This window comes from Silene latifolia, chromosome Y (assembly GCF_048544455.1).
Source record: "Silene latifolia isolate original U9 population chromosome Y, ASM4854445v1, whole genome shotgun sequence".
NCBI classification, from domain to species: Eukaryota; Viridiplantae; Streptophyta; class Magnoliopsida; order Caryophyllales; family Caryophyllaceae; genus Silene; species Silene latifolia.
Genome location: NC_133538.1, coordinates 224,379,627 through 224,398,297, shown reverse-complemented (window position 1 = coordinate 224,398,297; position 18,671 = coordinate 224,379,627). Strand labels below are relative to the sequence as shown.

The following is an 18,671-nucleotide window of genomic DNA, read 5'->3' as shown; positions in this document are numbered from 1 at the left end:
TGAAGATCCGCGAAAGCATATGGAAGTCTTTACCGACTATTGCTCTACTATTCCTGCTACTAAGGGAGTAACACAAGACAAGATAAAGGAAGTGTTATTTCCTTTTTCTCTGACTGACTCAGCCCGTGAGTGGCTGACTGATCTTGACTGGACTGCTGCTGGTATCACTACCTGGGAGACTCTCTTTTGCCTTCTACAAAAGATACTTCCCTCCACAACGCACTAATCAGCTGAGGGGTAAGATTACTAGTTTCAAGCAGGCACCTGATGAGACTTTCTACGAAGCTTGGTGCCGGTTCAAGAAGTTGGTGAGGTCTCTTCCTCACCATGGTTTTGATCAGTGGTTTTTGTGCAACCAGTTCTGCAATGGGTTGTACGATGACCACAGAGCTGTACTTGACGCCTCATCCAACGGAAGATTTCAAAAGAACATTGATGATGATAAGGGATGGGGCATTATTAAGGAGATGGCGACCCATTGTGCTGAATATGGGAACCCACGGGACGGTATTCGAACGGTCCATTCGGTTGATAAGGCAGTCGTGGCTCAGCTGGAAGCCATGTATGCTCGGTTTGATATATTGGAGCTGCAATCTGTTGGAGATCAACAGACGGTTCATTTGTAGACTAGACAGGAAACTGTCACTTGTGAGAGGTGTGGAAGCGATGACGGTCATACGGCTATAGACTGTCTTACTAAGAAGGAGCAAGTCCTTGCCTTTCAGCAATATAGGCAAGGAGGAGGTTCCTATTACAATAATCAAGGGGCAGTCCATCCCAATTTGAGGTGGACAAGTCGGAATGTTCTTAATCCCACTCCTCCACCGCAGCAGCAGCAACCTTATGTCCATCCTCACAAGGCTCAACAAGGCTTCCAAAAGCCTCCTTTTCCTCCACCGAATCAAGGAGCATCATCTTCAAGTAGGGTAAGTGAGCTAGCTGAGTTAAAGATAATGCTTCAGTCTTTGACAAAGCAATGGCAAATAAAGTGACTTGAAACTCAAGTTGCTCAGTTAGCCGCGAACCAGTCCACGAGGAAACAGGGTCATTTGTCGTCCCAATCTAAAAAGAATCCACACGAGACGGTAAACTTGATTAATTTGAGAAGTGGTCATTCATATAAAGGACAAAAATTATCAACTTTAGATGACACATCAGACCCGAGGAAGGCTAATAATGATGATGAACAGTCTTTTGTCGCTGAAGATGAGCTCGCCACGAAGAATATACTCGATCGACTGATTTATGGTGCCCGATCCAGTAGAATTGTTGAAGAAAGCACTCGATCGAGTGAAAATGTTGCTCGATCGAGTGAACTGGATTATCAAGGGATCGATCGAGAGGTGAAAACCACTCGATCGAACACTGTGCTTATTGAGGAACTCGATCGAGAGGTTGTTACTGCTCGATCGAGTGAAATTTTGCCTGGAAGGCCAGGACTCGATCGAGAGGAAAAAAGTCTCGATCGAGTGAAAAAGAGCTTGAACCTGCTGAGACGTTGGAAGAGAGAAACAAAGGGCTCGAGATTCCTATTACGGTACCCTTCCCAAGGTGATTACAGATCACTAAAGCCAATCAACAGTTCGGTAAATTTACCGAGCTCCTGAAAAGCCTACAGGTTACTGTTCCATTCGCCGAGTTGCTGACACAGGTACCCTCTTACTTAAAGTTTATGAAAGAAATTTTGTCACGTAAGAGACATATCAACGATCATGAGACAGTATCTTTAACTAAGGTAGGAACTGCTCTAGTTCAAAATAAGTTGCCACCTAAACAGTCAGACCCGGGTAGTTTCTCGATTCCATGTCACATAGGTACCCATTTGATTGATAACGCGCTATGCGATCTTGGTGCTAGCGTGAGCGTCTTACCTTTGTCTCTCACAAAGAGACTTGGTTTGACCAAATTTAATTGCACAAACATGACCGTACAGATGGCCGACCGTAGTATATCACGGCCGTTAGGAGTAACAGAAGACATATCTGTCAAAATAGGGAGATTCTTTATTCTCTTTGACTTCGTAGTGCTTGATATTCCCGAGGACACTCACACCCCTATTATTTTAGGGAGACCATTTTTATTCACTGCTCGCGCAGTGATCGATGTCGGGGGTAAGACACTTACATTTCAGGTAAGAGATGAAGGATTGATTTTTTTATCAATCTATATCTCATAGGGCTCTCATGCAAGCTCCACCTTGCAATGCCCTCTCCTCTACTGACTCCCATATTGACACTCCAGCCGAAAATGTGGAATTTTGTGCTGCAATTGTGACCCCTCTGCCTCAGACTGAGAGCGAAAAGGAGGAACATTCATCTGTTTTCCTTGCTGCAGGTACAGATGGAATAGATGCAGGAGCTGTCAAAGGTCGTAGTGCAATTAAAGTCAATCAAACCGGGGATCCTAATGTCAAAGCTGATGGGAAAGATAAAGGGACGAGAAAAGTTCGTGCATACGTGGATGTTAACTATTCTCCCCCTACTGGTTCAAATTCAAGCTCGTGGAGAACGAAGAGGACGGTCAAGGACGCTGAAGGGACCTCCTCCAGTCAGAAGCCCTCCTTTGGGCTACTGAATTGTTTTGGGAATTGAGCGGGGAATGCCCCATGTAACAAATTGTAAAAATTAATTTTAAACTTCCGTCGAATTTCTTTATTTGCATTTTTAGAAATGCTAGATTTTAGACTGTTTTAGCGTAGCTAGAAAGAATATAGACTGTTATTTTGCGATTTGGTATGTTCGGGATACGTTTGCGAGTATTTTTATGCAGGTTTGGGGAGGTAATGACGCATTGGGATGCATTACATAAAAAAAACTCGATCGAGTACTTTTTGTACTCGATCGAGAAGAATGCACAGGAAAAAATTAGATCAAGAGCTATACAATTACTCGATCGAAATGGCAAAAATAGGGAGTTCTCGATCGAGTGGAATTATACTTGATCGAGTAAAATGCAGGTCAGATTTCTCGATCGAGTGGTTTAAAATCACACGATCGAGTGAAATTGAATTTCACACGCAGGAAGTAACTCTTAAACTTCTTATTTTTCATTCTTTCATTTTTTTTATTTCATTTGTTCATCCCTTTCGCGACATAAAACCCCAAAAACCTCCATAATCTTTGCCCAATACCAAATCCAATACCCACATTGTTTACATTCCTAGTATATCGACATTTGCCCCCTATTTTGCCCCTTTATTTTCGTCCTTTTCGCGGTCAATTAGGGAAATTAGGGTTTGTGGTTTTCGATCGAATTCCGCCATTTTTCATCGTTTTCCTGTCGATTTTCTTGCTTATCTTGTAGGTTTATTGATCAAGTAAGTTTCTCATATACTCTTTTGTTAATTTGTTGATTGTTTCGATTTTATTTGAGTAATTAGGGTATAACGTTTTGCTAATTAGCTCAAAAAACCCGAATGTTTTGGGGTTATTGTGGTTAATTGATTTAATTTATTGTTATACCCCTTGCTTACTTGATTAGGATGGAAAGTAGTTCACTACCTTCGACTAGTTCGACTGTTGTTTCGTCCTCTACTGAGATGGTGGTCCCTGCTGTCACCACCGTCACTACGACTGTTATTACCGCTGCTACTACCCCTAATTTACCTTTTGTTACTATTACTACTGCTATTGTCGCTAGTTTCGCCTCTGTCGCGGCTAGCTCTGTTTCTGCCTCCGTCTCAGCTAGCTCTACTGCTAGCTTTGCTTCTGCTTCTACCAGTACAGCTGAACCTTCTTCGTCTGGTACGGTGACCACCCCAGCTGTCACAGCTGCCTACAGGGCCGCTCTAGTACCTCGTCCTGCTACTAGACGGGGTACTTCTTCAGGTACTAGAGGGCGGGGTCGTGGACGAGCTACACCTTCTGCTGGCCGCTCTGCTAGCCGTGTCACCATCCGAGTGGATGATTCACTTGACTCGCACCCCGACTATCCCGAGGTAATCTTTGTTAACGCTATTCATCGTTCTCGGTTCTTTGATTTAGCTGGCTGTGATTTTCTGTCTACTAATTTTTTGTGCCGTCAATCACTTGATAGGCTTGGTATTTACGAGCCACTTGTTGAGATTTTGAGGGGTACGGGGATGTCTGGACTAGTCACCATGAGTGCCTTGACCTTCAAGGAGCTGACCCTCGAGTTTTTCAGCTCCTTTACCTTCTCTTCTGGCGCTTACGCCACTGACACGACTTCTGCTTCCGTGTCTTTTCGGTTATTTAACCGGACCTTTTCTTGGACTTTAGAGGAGTTTGGTACTAGGTTAGGTTTTTCCTTTACGGGTGACACTGCCGCTCCTAGGAAGGTCATTCTCCAGTTCTGGAGGACCTTGGCACAGACTACTTACGAGGAGAGCAAGCTCGCTCAGGTCCACCTTCCCCCAGCCCGTTATTTCTTGCGTCTCATGGGTAGTACCATCTTTGGCCATAAAGAACAAAACAAGGTGAACAACATTGAGCTTTCTATTCTGGGTGGGTACCTGAACATTGACAGTGAGGGACCCTTCGTCCTTAACATTGCTTACTTGACCGCCCAGTAATTTCACACTGTGGGGGAGAAGACCACGGGCACCATTGTTTCCGGTGGCATAGCCACTTTTCTTGCCCGTTCTCTCTTCCTCGTCTTCCCTCGTGACTTACAGTACATAGACACAGATAGGTACCTTGGCATTCTTACTATACTATCCATGTTTTGGCTTGCTTCCGACCACCGGACTTGGAAGATTTCAGGTTCCTTGTCTGAGACCCTTCCCTGCACCACTCTACCCCGTCTCGTTCCATGCCCACTGTTAAGGGCAGGATACCTCCACCTCTACTCATGTATCATCTCCCACTTCGACCACCTCCTACCATGTCCACTTCTAAGAAGCGGAAGAGACCTGAGACCGGAGCGGGATCCACACCTTCTACGGGTGGCCAAACTTCCACGGCCATTCCTACTCCGATCCCTACTCCTACTCCTGCGCCCGACCAGACACAGCCGTTTTACCCGGCTAATTTTGTACCTCCTCCACCTTTTGAGGCGTCCGCGGTCCTTGACCAAGGGCGCCGTGACAGTTTGTTGCTTGAGCTTCTTAGCAGGCAGGCTCGTATGGAGCGGGACATAGCTCTTACTTTGTTCCCTTTATACGTGTATCACATGATGCGACGACGTCCCGTTCCTGAGGGCTGGCCACACCCGTATTTCTACCGGTACCCAGATGAGGGGTAACCAGAGCCAGCCAGTGACGAGGAGGAGGGCACAACTGAGGAGGAGGCGCGTACTCAAGCTGAGGAGGCAAGGAGGAGAGAGCAGGAGGTGGACCCAGACTTCACGGTGGAGGACGTGGAGGACGAGGCTGGCGAGTAGCTACTGGTCTACTCACTTCCCCAGTTTTCAGGCAGGTTTGGGGAAGTTCGTGTTTTGTATGTATATTCTTACTCTTTTATTTCTTTTTTCTCCTTTTTATTTATTTTTTTTCATACATTTATTGGTTGTATTTTTCCCATTCCCCCATATATATCTGCTGGTGTATGCTGGAGGACAACGAAGGCGTTGTCCGTTTTGGTTTGGGGAGGGTAATGCATCCTTTGAGTCTGCATTTGCATTTGTTTTTGCATTCACGTTTCTATTTTCTACTTGCATTGTTTTCATTTCTTTCAAAAAATCAAAAAAAATCAAAAAAAAAATTAGAAAATTTCAAAAAAATTAATAAAAAAATTCACGTTTATTTTAGCATATAGGTTGAGTCAGAACAGTAGATTTCCGTGATGAAACTGCACTTTAACTTGTCATTTTTACTTGAGCCTTGCACTCTATTGACAGTTATTAGCTGAGTCTTACGCATATCTACGAGTTTTTGTTCAAATTAAGCTGACTTTGTAGACTTGGCATGATAAATTGGCAACCTACTCTATAATTTCTGAGATTTAGAGCCATATAACTGGTGACATTCATGACCGGTTTACATAGGAATTGAGAGTAGTACTTCTTGCATAACATGTTTATCATTTTTTTTGCACATTCATGACATTCGATTTCTTGTCAATTGCATACATTCGGGTTTGTGGTCGGTGTCACATGCAGGGAGGTGCTTGCAAATTTTCCTTTCCTATATTTTTCACCCATTTAGCTCCACTTAAACCAAATTTAGCCTTTTTGACCCATTAGCTACACCCAAAACTAAGCCTGCCCAGTCAAGATAGTCTAGTGTGTCAATTGTGGTATGTTGATCCATGTTGCGAGTTTGGCCCGTTTTTATTGTTGGAGTTGGTGGATGATGCGGTCGTTTCTACACCAAAAATAAAATACCTAGATTACTACTAACAGAAGTCAGCGGTAAGTAGGGTCGATCTCCACAGGGAGGCTAAGTTGCTATCTATCCTTTTAATTCGGTCAGTCGGGGTGTCACGGTGTGGGGTTTTGAATTGATATTCTAAACTAAAGACTAAAGCGAGGGAAATAAATAAGAGAAATTAACAGTAAGAGAGAAGGGAGTATGCTAGGAGTCGGTCCACCGTGGCAGCTATCAGATCTTATACTATCGGGAATACTAAGGCGATTAGACTATTGATAAGAAGAGCTATGGTCGTCACCTTTCGGTCCTTAAACCGCCCTAGAGCGTAAACAGCTTAACTTTCGCCCTCACTGCAATACCCTATTGTAATTAAGCAAGCCTTCCCTTCCAATCTTTCGATATAGGCCAGGGTTAACTAAATTTATGGTCTCCTGCATGCATTCATTCGACCGGATAACAGTTAAATTGCCTAATACAATTCTTATCGCAGGGCTAATCTATTTAATACAATTAAAACATGCTACCACGGCTTCCCTAATCCTAACATACTACGGGGAATTTAGCTAGACATAGAATTAATAAGAGCAATAAATAAAGAGGGAGAGGGAATAATAACCATTAAATAAAAAGAGAGAAAGGAAGAAAGAATTACTTGAATTAAAGAGATCCTAAATGAACAGGAATAAAAGTAACAGTGTATAGAGAAAAGGGGAAGAGCAACGTGATCCTTGGATGATTACAAATGACAACCTTTACTCCTATTTATAAGAAAATAGGAATAGGATTAAACCTAATGACGGAATTAGAGCTTAAAAGCCCAACCCGTCAGCATAGCCCACTCGATCGAGTAAAGAAATCACTCGATCGAGTAAACTCAGCCAGAAAACAGCTCGATCGGAAGGTAAAGTGCTCGATCGAGTGAGTGCATAAGAGAAACTGGTCGATCGACTACTAAGTCTTACTCGATCGACTGATTATTGACTCCTAAACCACTCGATCGACTAATAAATCAATCGATCGAGTGGGTCTTGACTTCAACAGCTCATCATTCTCGTTAGTTGACTTTGATTTGTCCTTTTAGCTCCCGAAACACCTTCACGCATCCCAAAACAGCTATATTTCCGCTCCAAATCTACTCTTCCTCCAAATGCATGCAGAACGGACGGTAAATGACTTGATTTCGCTACTTTCTGGTTCATTCCTGCAAATAAGACAAAATAACCCAAAGTAGCATATTCGGGGCATTTCGTAGCATAAAACCACGATAAAGGCATAGAAATACGTGCATAAAATAGGCTAAAAAGACTATATAAAATGCACGTATCAAATCTCCCCAAACCAAACCTTTACTCGTCCTCGAGTAAACTAAAATGCAACTAATGGAACGGAAAAGATAACTCGAGAGCATTACAAATGCCCACTTAAGCCAATTTAATGCGAGCAAACTAACACTTATAGCTAAACAGTCAAATGCAAACAAGTTATAAGATGTTCATAATAAAGCTGAACCGTCGACCTTGCAAGACCTTTAACAATGGACTCTCACGGGTCACTCTTCTCTCATGAAGCAAAGGGTAAGCATATATATGTAAGAGAGAAAGAAAAATAGTCGCTCACCTAAACTACGACCCACATAAACATGCATGCAGCTAATATGATAGACATTTCTAACTACCAAACATACATTCCAACCAAACAAGGTCCTGTCACAGCCGAGGGCTTACAAAAATATGGTAAAGTGAGGCAATGGGTAAGAAAAGGCAAAACATTTATGGGAATGTGGAGGTATAGGTGATCAAGCTAGTACCTAAACAAAACCATATGAAACATATCCATTTCCAACTCAATTATGAATTTAAGCACATGCCCTTCATTTGGCATAAAACTCACCAAACCGAACTAAAAATACTCCTCATATGATATAAGATAGAACATAGGAGCAGAAACCGCCTAATCAACAAACAACATCTCTTTTTTTTTCTTTTCTTTCTTTATTTTTCTCTCGGTTTCTTCTTCTTTCTTTTTCGAATTTTTCTTTTTTTTTCTATTTATTCGAATTCTTTTTTCGACTTCTCTTTTTTCCTTCTTTTCACATCTTTTTTCATCATCCTCCTTTCCTTCATAAATTACCAACTCCAAGTCAACAGATACAGGCCAAACTTGATACAATAGACAATATACCGTAGAACAATCTAAACTACCTTGACAGGGCAGGCTAAATTTGGAATGTAGCTAAGGGTCAACAGGCAAATTTGGCTAATGTGGAGTTTATGGGTAAAAATGAAAGAAAGGGAATATGTAAGCACCTCCCTGCATGTGACACCAACCACTAACCCGAATGTATGACGGCAAAAAGCAATTGAATTTCATATACGTGCAAATTGATGATACATGTTATGCAAGGAGTAACTACTCACAATCCTACATGAAACTGGTCATAAATGACACCAGTTTATAAGGCTCTAATTCCTTAGAAATTATAAGTAGGTTGCCAAAATTTCAGGTCAAGTCTATTCGTTCAGCTAAATTTTAACATTAACTCGTAGACATGCAATAAGACAAAGTTAGAAGATAACATTTTAATGCAAGGCTTAAGCAAAAAGACAATTGTAGTGCAATTTCATCTTTGAAATCTACCGTTCCGACTCAACCTATATGCTAAAATAAACGTGAAAATTTTTGAATTTTTAACAATTTTTCAAATTTTTATTGAATTTTTGAATTTTTTAACAAAAATAAACAACAATGCAAACATAAATTAAACGTGATAACTGAAATGCAGTAAAAACAAAATGCAGACACAGATATGGATGCATAACCTCCCCAAACCAAACCGTACAATGCCCTCATTGTACCAAAACATGGAAAGGAAATGCAAACTGAAAGAGGAAGAGAAAGTAAGTGCGGAAAAACTCACAAAATAGCGCGAATAAGGGGACCTCCCCAAACCGACCATGAAATGGGAGGTTGCTAAGGCCCGGAAAACCGTCTCAGGAAGCTAATCCAAGTCAATAACACTCGATCAAGAGGGATAGTAGCTGATCGAGTAACATGGGCGTCTAAAACTGCTCGATCGAGTGGAATAGTGGTCGATCGAGTGGTTCTCTAATCTGCAGGTGGTCGATCGAGTAACATCTTCACTCGATCGAGTGGATGCATCAGCAAAGGTGCTCGATCGAGTAGAGAAACTACTCGATCGAGTGGATCTCAAGCGTAATTCTGCAAAAACGCAATAAAAACAGCCCGCAACTAACCAAAACAAGCTTAATCGAGACCGTCTATGGTATAATAACCATTTATTACAACTTAAGGTAAATAAAAATGTAGAAATAAATCGCCGGGTTGCCTCCCGGGTAGCGCTAACTTGATCAGTCCCACTTGACCTTCTTTTTCTTCGAGCCTCTATAATTAAATACAATCAAAACAGCTCAAAGCGCGCGACAACTTTGTCAAATAGGCGCATGTGCTACACAACACATAAGTAGCACCAAAGTGGAATAGCAAAATAGGAAATAAAAATGTTTAACTTTTTAAGCCGAACAAATTTCCTATGAGCGCTCCCAAATTTATCCACAAAATAAAGGAGCGCGGGAGCAATTGTCAATATATAAGGGTCCCGATTCAGATTAGCAAACTTGAAATGATAAGGACGGTGAAAATTTGTTAAATTATGCGTCCACATATGAGAGGGTGTAGCATTAAAAGAAGGAGCACAAATTAAACGAGGCAATATACTGTTAAAACAAACAATAATGAAATTATCGCTTACTACCTCGGGTTGGTTGCTCTTAACGACGGAATCACTGACAAAGGAATGCATTACCTTATCCGTGCTAGGAGCAATTACCGTCTCACCTTCTTCATCAACCTCCTCGGTGGAACCCATCCCGTCCAAATCGCGACTTCAAGTATATCCGACTACCGAATAAGGGAGGTTCACCGTAACCTTCATCATCATCAAACTCGTCATCCAATATGAACCCAAGTGACGAATAAAAGCTCCCAATGGCCAATTCAGTTGATCGAGCAAAATAATCACTCGATCGACCACTTTCCTCCCGCATCTCACTCGATCGAGTAACAAAATCGCTCGATCGAGCACTTTCCTCATGCATGCCACTCGATCGAGAAGAGATATTACTCGATCGAGGACTTTCTTCCTGTACAGCGCTGATATCCCTGCATGCATTCTGGAAATACGATAGAAAGTCGTCATCCGAAATATAGAAATCATTTTCAGCATTGGGTAACGCGGGTTCTTCATGGGAAAAACCGCTCTTGGTCAAGCACACCTCTTCTGGTTGCCGAGCAACCAACCCAGCTGTTAACCGAGCAATTTCAGACTGCAGTTCAGTGACTTGAGCACCCATATTTCTATCATATTCTAGAATTAAGGATTTCAACTCCGCGATTTCTTTTTTCTGTATATCACGAGGATCTTGTTGCGGTGGCCATTGATGGGGTGGATGTGGCGGCACAACTACAGCTGCATTGTGCTCAGCAGCACCACATCCCCAAGATTTCTTCCTTTCCCAACTAGCAGGCTTCTCAGCTTGGGCTTCAAACGAGCAATTAGTCGGAAACGGATGTCATCTTGGCAAAGGGGGATCGAAGGTACTCAAGCCTTCCCTTCGATAATCTCCTCCGTAGCCTTGTTTAATACACCTGTAGGCCTATCAAAACAGCACTAAAGAAAGAGATAAGAACAGCCTCAAGGTACTTAGTCTTCCCTTGAGGCGAAAGGACAAACAAAATAAAACAGATAAAAAGCGTCGCCTCCCCGGCAACGGCGCCAAAATTTGATGCGGTCGTTTCTACACCAAAAATAAAATACCTAGATTACTACTAACAGAAGTCAGCGGTAAGTAGGGTCGATCTCCACAGGGAGGCTAAGTTGCTATCTATCTGTTTAATTCGATGCATCGGGGTGTCACGGTGTGGGGGTTTTGAATTGATATTCTAAACTAAAGACTAAAGCGAGGGAAATAAATAAGAGAAATTAACAGCAAGAGAGAAGGGAGTATGCTAGGAGTCGGTCCACCGTGGCAGCTATCAGATCTTATACTATCGGGAATACTAAGGCGATTAGACTATTGATAAGAAGAGCTATGGTCGTCACCTTTCGGTCCTTAAACCGCCCTAGAGCGTAAACAGTTTAACTTTCGCCCTCACTGCAATACCCTATTGTAATTAAGCAAGCCTTCCCTTCCAATCTTTCGATCTAGGTCAGGGTTAACTAAATTTATGGTCTCCTGCATGCATTCATTAGACCGGATAACAGTTAAATTGCCTAATACAATTCTTATCGCAGGGCTAATCTATTTAATACAATTAAAACATGCTACCACGGCTTCCCTAATCCTAACATACTACGGGGAATTTAGCTAGACATAGAATTAATAAGAGCAATAAATAAAGAGGGAGAGGGAATAATAACCATTAAATAAAAAGAGAGAAAGGAAGAAAGAATTACTGAATTAAAGAGATCCGGAAATGAACAGGAATAAAAGTAACAGTGTATAGAGAAAAGGGGAAGAGCAACGTGATCCTTGGATGATTACAAATGACAACCTTTACTCCTATTTATAAGAAAATAGGAATAGGATTAAACCTAATGACGGAATTAGAGCTTAAAAGCCCAACCCGTCAGCATAGCCCACTCGATCGAGTAAAGAAATCACTCGATCGAGTAAACTCAGCCAGAAAACAGCTCGATCGGAAGGTAAAGTGCTCGATCGAGTGAGTGCATAAGAGAAACTGGTCGATCGACTACTAAGTCTTACTCGATCGACTGATTATTGACTCCTAAACCACTCGATCGACTAATAAATCACTCGATCGAGTGGGTCTTTACTTCAGCAGCTCATCATTCTCGTTAGTTGACTTTGATTTGTCCTTTTAGCTCCAAAACACCTTCACGCATCCCAAAACAGCTATATTTCCGCTCCAAATCTACTCTTCCTCCAAATGCATGCGAACGGACGGTAAATGACTTGATTTCGCTACTTTCTGGTTCATTCCTGCAAATAAGACAAAATAACCCAAAGTAGCATATTCGGGGCATTTCGTAGCATAAAACCACGATAAAGGCATAGAAATACGTGCATAAAATAGGCTAAAAAGACTATATAAAATGCACGTATCAAATCTCCCCAAACCAAACCTTTACTCGTCCTCGAGTAAACTAAAATGCAACTAATGGAACGGAAAAGATAACTCAGAGCCAGCTACAAATGCCCACTTAAGCCAATTTAATGCGAGCAAACTAACACTTATAGCTAAACAGTCAAATGCAAACAAGTTATAAGATGTTCATAATAAAGCTGAACCGTCGACCTTGCAAGACCTTTAACAATGGACTCTCACGGGTCACTCTTCTCTCATGAAGCAAAGGGTAAGCATATATATGTAAGAGAGAAAGAAAAATAGTCGCTCACCTAAACTACGACCCACATAAACATGCATGCAGCTAATATGATAGACATTTCTAACTACCAAACATACATTCCAACCAAACAAGGTCTGTCACACACGGTAGGGCTTACAAAAATATGGTAAAGTGAGGCAATGGGTAAGAAAAGGCAAAACATTTATGGGAATGTGGAGGTATAGGTGATCAAGCTAGTACCTAAACAAAACCATATGAAACATATCCATTTCCAACTCAATTATGAATTTAAGCACATGCCCTTCATTTGGCATAAAACTCACCAAACCGAACTAAAAATACTCCTCATATGATATAAGATAGAACATAGGAGCAGAAACCGCCTAATCAACAAACAACATCTCTTTTTTTTCTTTTCTTTCTTTATTTTTCTCTCGGTTTCTTCTTCTTTCTTTTTCGAATTTTTCTTTTTTTTTTCTATTTATTCGAATTCTTTTTTCGACTTCTCTTTTTTCCTTCTTTTCACATCTTTTTTCATCATCCTCCTTTCCTTCATAAATTACCAACTCCAAGTCAACAGATACAGGCCAAACTTGATACAATAGACAATATACCGTAGAACAATCTAAACTACCTTGACAGGGCAGGCTAAATTTGGAATGTAGCTAAGGGTCAACAGGCAAATTTGGCTAATGTGGAGTTTATGGGTAAAAATGAAAGAAAGGGAATATGTAAGCACCTCCCTGCATGTGACACCAACCACTAACCCGAATGTATGACGGCAAAAAGCAATTGAATTTCATATACGTGCAAATTGATGATACATGTTATGCAAGGAGTAACTACTCACAATCCTACATGAAACTGGTCATAAATGACACCAGTTTATAAGGCTCTAATTCCTTAGAAATTATAAGTAGGTTGCCAAAATTTCAGGTCAAGTCTATTCGTTCAGCTAAATTTTAACATTAACTCGTAGACATGCAATAAGACAAAGTTAGAAGATAACATTTTAATGCAAGGCTTAAGCAAAAAGACAATTGTAGTGCAATTTCATCTTTGAAATCTACCGTTCCGACTCAACCTATATGCTAAAATAAACGTGAAAATTTTTGAATTTTTAACAATTTTTCAAATTTTTATTGAATTTTTGAATTTTTTAACAAAAATAAACAACAATGCAAACATAAATTAAACGTGATAACTGAAATGCAGTAAAAACAAAATGCAGACACAGATATGGATGCATAACCTCCCCAAACCAAACCGTACAATGCCCTCATTGTACCAAAACATGGAAAGGAAATGCAAACTGAAAGAGGAAGAGAAAGTAAGTGCGGAAAAACTCACAAAATAGCGCGAATAAGGGGACCTCCCCAAACCGACCATGAAATGGGAGGTTGCTAAGGCCCGGAAAACCGTCTCAGGAAGCTAATCCAAGTCAATAACACTCGATCAAGAGGGATAGTAGCTGATCGAGTAACATGGGCGTCTAAAACTGCTCGATCGAGTGGAATAGTGGTCGATCGAGTGGTTCTCTAATCTGCAGGTGGTCGATCGAGTAACATCTTCACTCGATCGAGTGGATGCATCAGCAAAGGTGCTCGATCGAGTAGAGAAACTACTCGATCGAGTGGATCTCAGCGTAATTCCTGCAAAACGCAATAAAAACAGCCCGCAACTAACCAAAACAAGCTTAACTGAGACCGTCTATGGTATAATAACCATTTATTACAACTTAAGGTAAATAAAAATGTAGAAATAAATCGCCGGGTTGCCTCCCGGGTAGCGCTAGCTTCAGTCAGGTCCCAGCTTGACCTTCTTTTTCTTCGAGCCTCTATAATTAAATACAATCAAAACAGCTCAAAGCGCGCGACAACTTTGTCAAATAGGCTGCGCATGTGCTACACAACAGCATAAGTAGCACCAAAGTGGAATACAGAAATAGGAAATAAAAATGTTTAACTTTTTAAGCCGAACAAATTTCCTATGAGCGCTCCCAAATTTATCCACAAAATAAAGGAGCGCGGGAGCAATTGTCAATATATAAGGGTCCCGATTCAGATTAGCAAACTTGAAATGATAAGGACGGTGAAAATTTGTTAAATTATGCGTCCACATATGAGAGGGTGTAGCATTAAAAGAAGGAGCACAAATTAAACGAGGCAATATCTTTGTTAAAACAAACAATAATGAAATTATCGCTTACTACCTCGGGTTGGTTGCTCTTAACGACGGAATCACTGACAAAGGAATGCATTACCTTATCCGTGCTAGGAGCAATTACCGTCTCAGCTGCTTCTTCATCAACCTCCTCAGTGGAACCCATCCCGTAAATCGCAGCTTCAAGTATATCCGACTCATTTGTGAATAAGGGAGGTTCACCGTAACCTTCATCATCGTCAAACTCGTCATCCAATATGAACCCAAGTGACGAATAAAAGCTCCCAATGGCCAATTCAGTTGATCGAGCAAAATAATCACTCGATCGACCACTTTCCTCCCGCATCTCACTCGATCGAGTAACAAAATCGCTCGATCGAGCACTTTCCTCATGCATGCCACTCGATCGAGAAGAGATATTACTCGATCGAGGACTTTCTTCCTGTACAGCGCTGATATCCCTGCATGCATTCTGGAAATACGATAGAAAGTCGTCATCCGAAATATAGAAATCATTTTCAGCATTGGGTAACGCGGGTTCTTCATGGGAAAAACCGCTCTTGGTCAAGCACACCTCTTCCTCGGTTGCCGAGCAACCAACCCAGTGATAACAGAGCAATTTCGGATCTAGTTCGGTGACTTGAGCACCCATATTTCTATCATATTCTAGAATTAAGGATTTCAACTCCGCGATTTCTTTTTTCTGTATATCACGAGGATCTTGTTGCGGTGGCCATTGATGGGGTGGATGTGGCGGCACAACTACAGTGCATTGTGCTCGGCACACCACATCCCCAAGATTTCTTCCTTTCCCAACTAGCGAGGCTTCTCGGCTTGGGCTTCAAACTGAGCAATTAGTCGGGAAACAGATGTCATCTTGGCAAGGGGGATCGAAGGTACTCAAGCCTTCCCTTCGATAATCTCCCTCGGTAGCCTGTTTAATACACCTGTAGGCCTATCAAAACAAAGACTAAAGAAAGAGATAAGAACAGCCTCAAGGTACTTAGTCTTCCCTTGAGGCGAAAGGACAAACAAAATAAAACAGATAAAAAGCGTCGCCTCCCCGACAACGGCGCCAAAATTTGATGCGGTCGTTTCTACACCAAAAATAAAATACCTAGATTACTACTAACGAAGTCGGCGGTAAGTAGGGTCGATCTCCACAGGGAGGCTAAGTTGCTATCTATCTGTTTAATTCGATCTGTCGGTGTCACGGTGTGGGGGTTTTGAATTGATATTCTAAACTAAAGACTAAAGCGAGGAAATAAATAAGAGAAATTAACGATAGAGAGAGAAGGGAGTATGCTAGGAGTCGGTCTACCGTGGCAGCTATCGGATCTTATACTATCGGGAATACTAAGGCGATTAGACTATTGATAAGAAGAGCTATGGTCGTCACCTTTCGGTCCTTAAACCGCCCTAGAGCGTAAACAGTTTAACTTTCGCCCTCACTGCAATACCCTATTGTAATTAAGCAAGCCTTCCCTTCCAATCTTTCGATCTAGGTCAGGGTTAACTAAATTTATGGTCTCCTGCATGCATTCATTCGACCGGATAACAGTTAAATTGCCTAATACAATTCCTATCGCAAGGCTAATCTATTTAATACAATTAAAACATGCTACCACGGCTTCCCTAATCCTAACATACTAGGGGAATTTAGCTAGACATAGAATTAATAAGAGCAATAAATAAAGAAGGAGAGGGAATAATAACCATTAAATAAAAAGAGAGAAAGGAAGAAAGAATTCTTGAATTAAAGAGATCCTAAATGAACAGGAATAAAAGTAACAGTGTATAGAGAAAAGGGGAAGAGCAACGTGATCCTTGGATGATTACAAATGACAACCTTTACTCCTATTTATAAGAAAATAGGAATAGGATTAAACCTAATGACGGAATTAGAGCTTAAAAGCCCAACCCGTCAGCATAGCCCACTCGATCGAGTAAAGAAATCACTCGATCGAGTAAACTCAGCCAGAAAACAGCTCGATCGGAAGGTAAAGTGCTCGATCGAGTGAGTGCATAAGAGAAACTGGTCGATCGACTACTAAGTCTTACTCGATCGACTGATTATTGACTCCTAAACCACTCGATCGACTAATAAATCACTCGATCGAGTGGGTCTTTACTTCAGCAGCTCATCATTCTCGTTAGTTGACTTTGATTTGTCCTTTTAGCTCCCGAAACACCTTCACGCATCCCAAAACAGCTATATTTCCGCTCCAAATCTACTCTTCCTCCAAATGCATGCAGAACGGACGGTAAATGACTTGATTTCGCTACTTTCTGGTTCATTCCTGCAAATAAGACAAAATAACCCAAAGTAGCATATTCGGGGCATTTCGTAGCATAAAACCACGATAAAGGCATAGAAATACGTGCATAAAATAGGCTAAAAAGACTATATAAAATGCACGTATCAGTGGAAAATGAGGAAGGAGAAAGGATGAAAAATGAAAAAAGAGACGTGAAAGAAAAAAAAAAGAAAAAAAAAAGAGTTGAATTCACGTGAAAAAGAAAGAAAAAGAAAAAAATTGAAAAAGTTGGGGAATTGAAAATGAGACCGTATTAAAAATGGAAGTTTGTGACGGTCTACTCCTTTGTTCTTATTCATATATTTTTTTGAGGAGATAGTGTATTTGGTTAGTGAGATATGTGCCATGAAGGGCACTTGCATGTGCTTTATTTTCAGTCAGTTGAGATTCGGATGGTTTTATATGGTCTTGTTTAGAAGCTAGCTTGACGCTTTACCTTCACATTCCCATAACTTGTTTTGCCTTTCTTACCTGAACCTCACTTTCCTATACTATTTGTAAGCCCTCGGCTGTGACGGAAATTGTCGGTTGGAGTGTATGCATAGTACTTGAATCGTCTATCATTTTTGTTGCATGCATGTTATGTAGGTCGGAGTTTAAGTGAGTGACTTTTTCTCTTTCTCTATTATACATATATAATTCCCCATTTTCTTCATGAGAGAAGAGTGACCACGTGAGAGTCCGATTTTGTTGGTCTTGCAAGGTCGATAGGTCAGCTTTATTTATGGACAACTTATAATTCGTTTGCGTATTGACCGTTGTAGCTATGACTGTTGATTTTTGTTTGCATTAAATTGGTTCAAGTAGACAAGTTATAGCTAGCTCTGAGTTTTCATTTCCGTTCCATTAGTTTGCATTTAGTTTACTCGAGGACGAGTAAAGGTTCGGTTTGGGGAGATTTGATACGTGCATTTTATATAGCCTTTTTAGTCTTATTTTGCACGTATTTCTATGCATTTTTATACCGTTATATATATTGCAAAATGCCCCGAATTGGCTACTTTGGTTTTTTTTTGTCTGAATTGCAGAAATGAACCTGAAAGTGGTGAAACCGTACTCTTTTCGTCCTATTTAGCATGCATATTGTGGGGTCGAAAATGTTAGAGCGAGAATCATGCCTTGAAGTGCGTGAAGGGTGGTCAACGAAGCAGTCAATGACGCTTTAGAAACTGATCTTGAAGAAAGGCACTCAATCGAGAAGCATTTTGGTTCGATCGAGTGGTTTGGAGGATATAAGAGTTCGATCGAGTACTTTACTTTACTCGATCGAAATGCTGGAATTTGGGTTTCCTCGATCGAGAAGGATTTTTACTCGATCGAGAGGGGTAGCTGATGAAGTCCTCGATCGAGTGGTTTGATATCACTCGATCGAGAGGTTTTGGTATTACACGGGCTTAATTAGCTTGTGTTGGACTTATTTCGTTAAAGACTTTGTTTTGCCTATTTAAGCTTTCATTAATTAGGTTATTATGTACGCTTTTTATCATCTAAGAACTCTCTTAATCTCTCTTTCATACTTCTACTGTTGAATTCT

The 18,671-nt window shown here is 41.0% G+C and overlaps 1 non-coding gene across 1 annotated transcript; it reads right to left on the bottom strand.

The window, feature by feature from the left end:
- Positions 1-228: 228 nt before the first annotated feature.
- LOC141636181 (small nucleolar RNA R71) lies at positions 229-334 on the bottom strand. The gene has a single exon (XR_012540811.1). It is a non-coding gene; the product is annotated as a small nucleolar RNA R71 (small nucleolar RNA).
- Between the last annotated feature and the right edge of the window lie 18,337 nt (positions 335-18,671).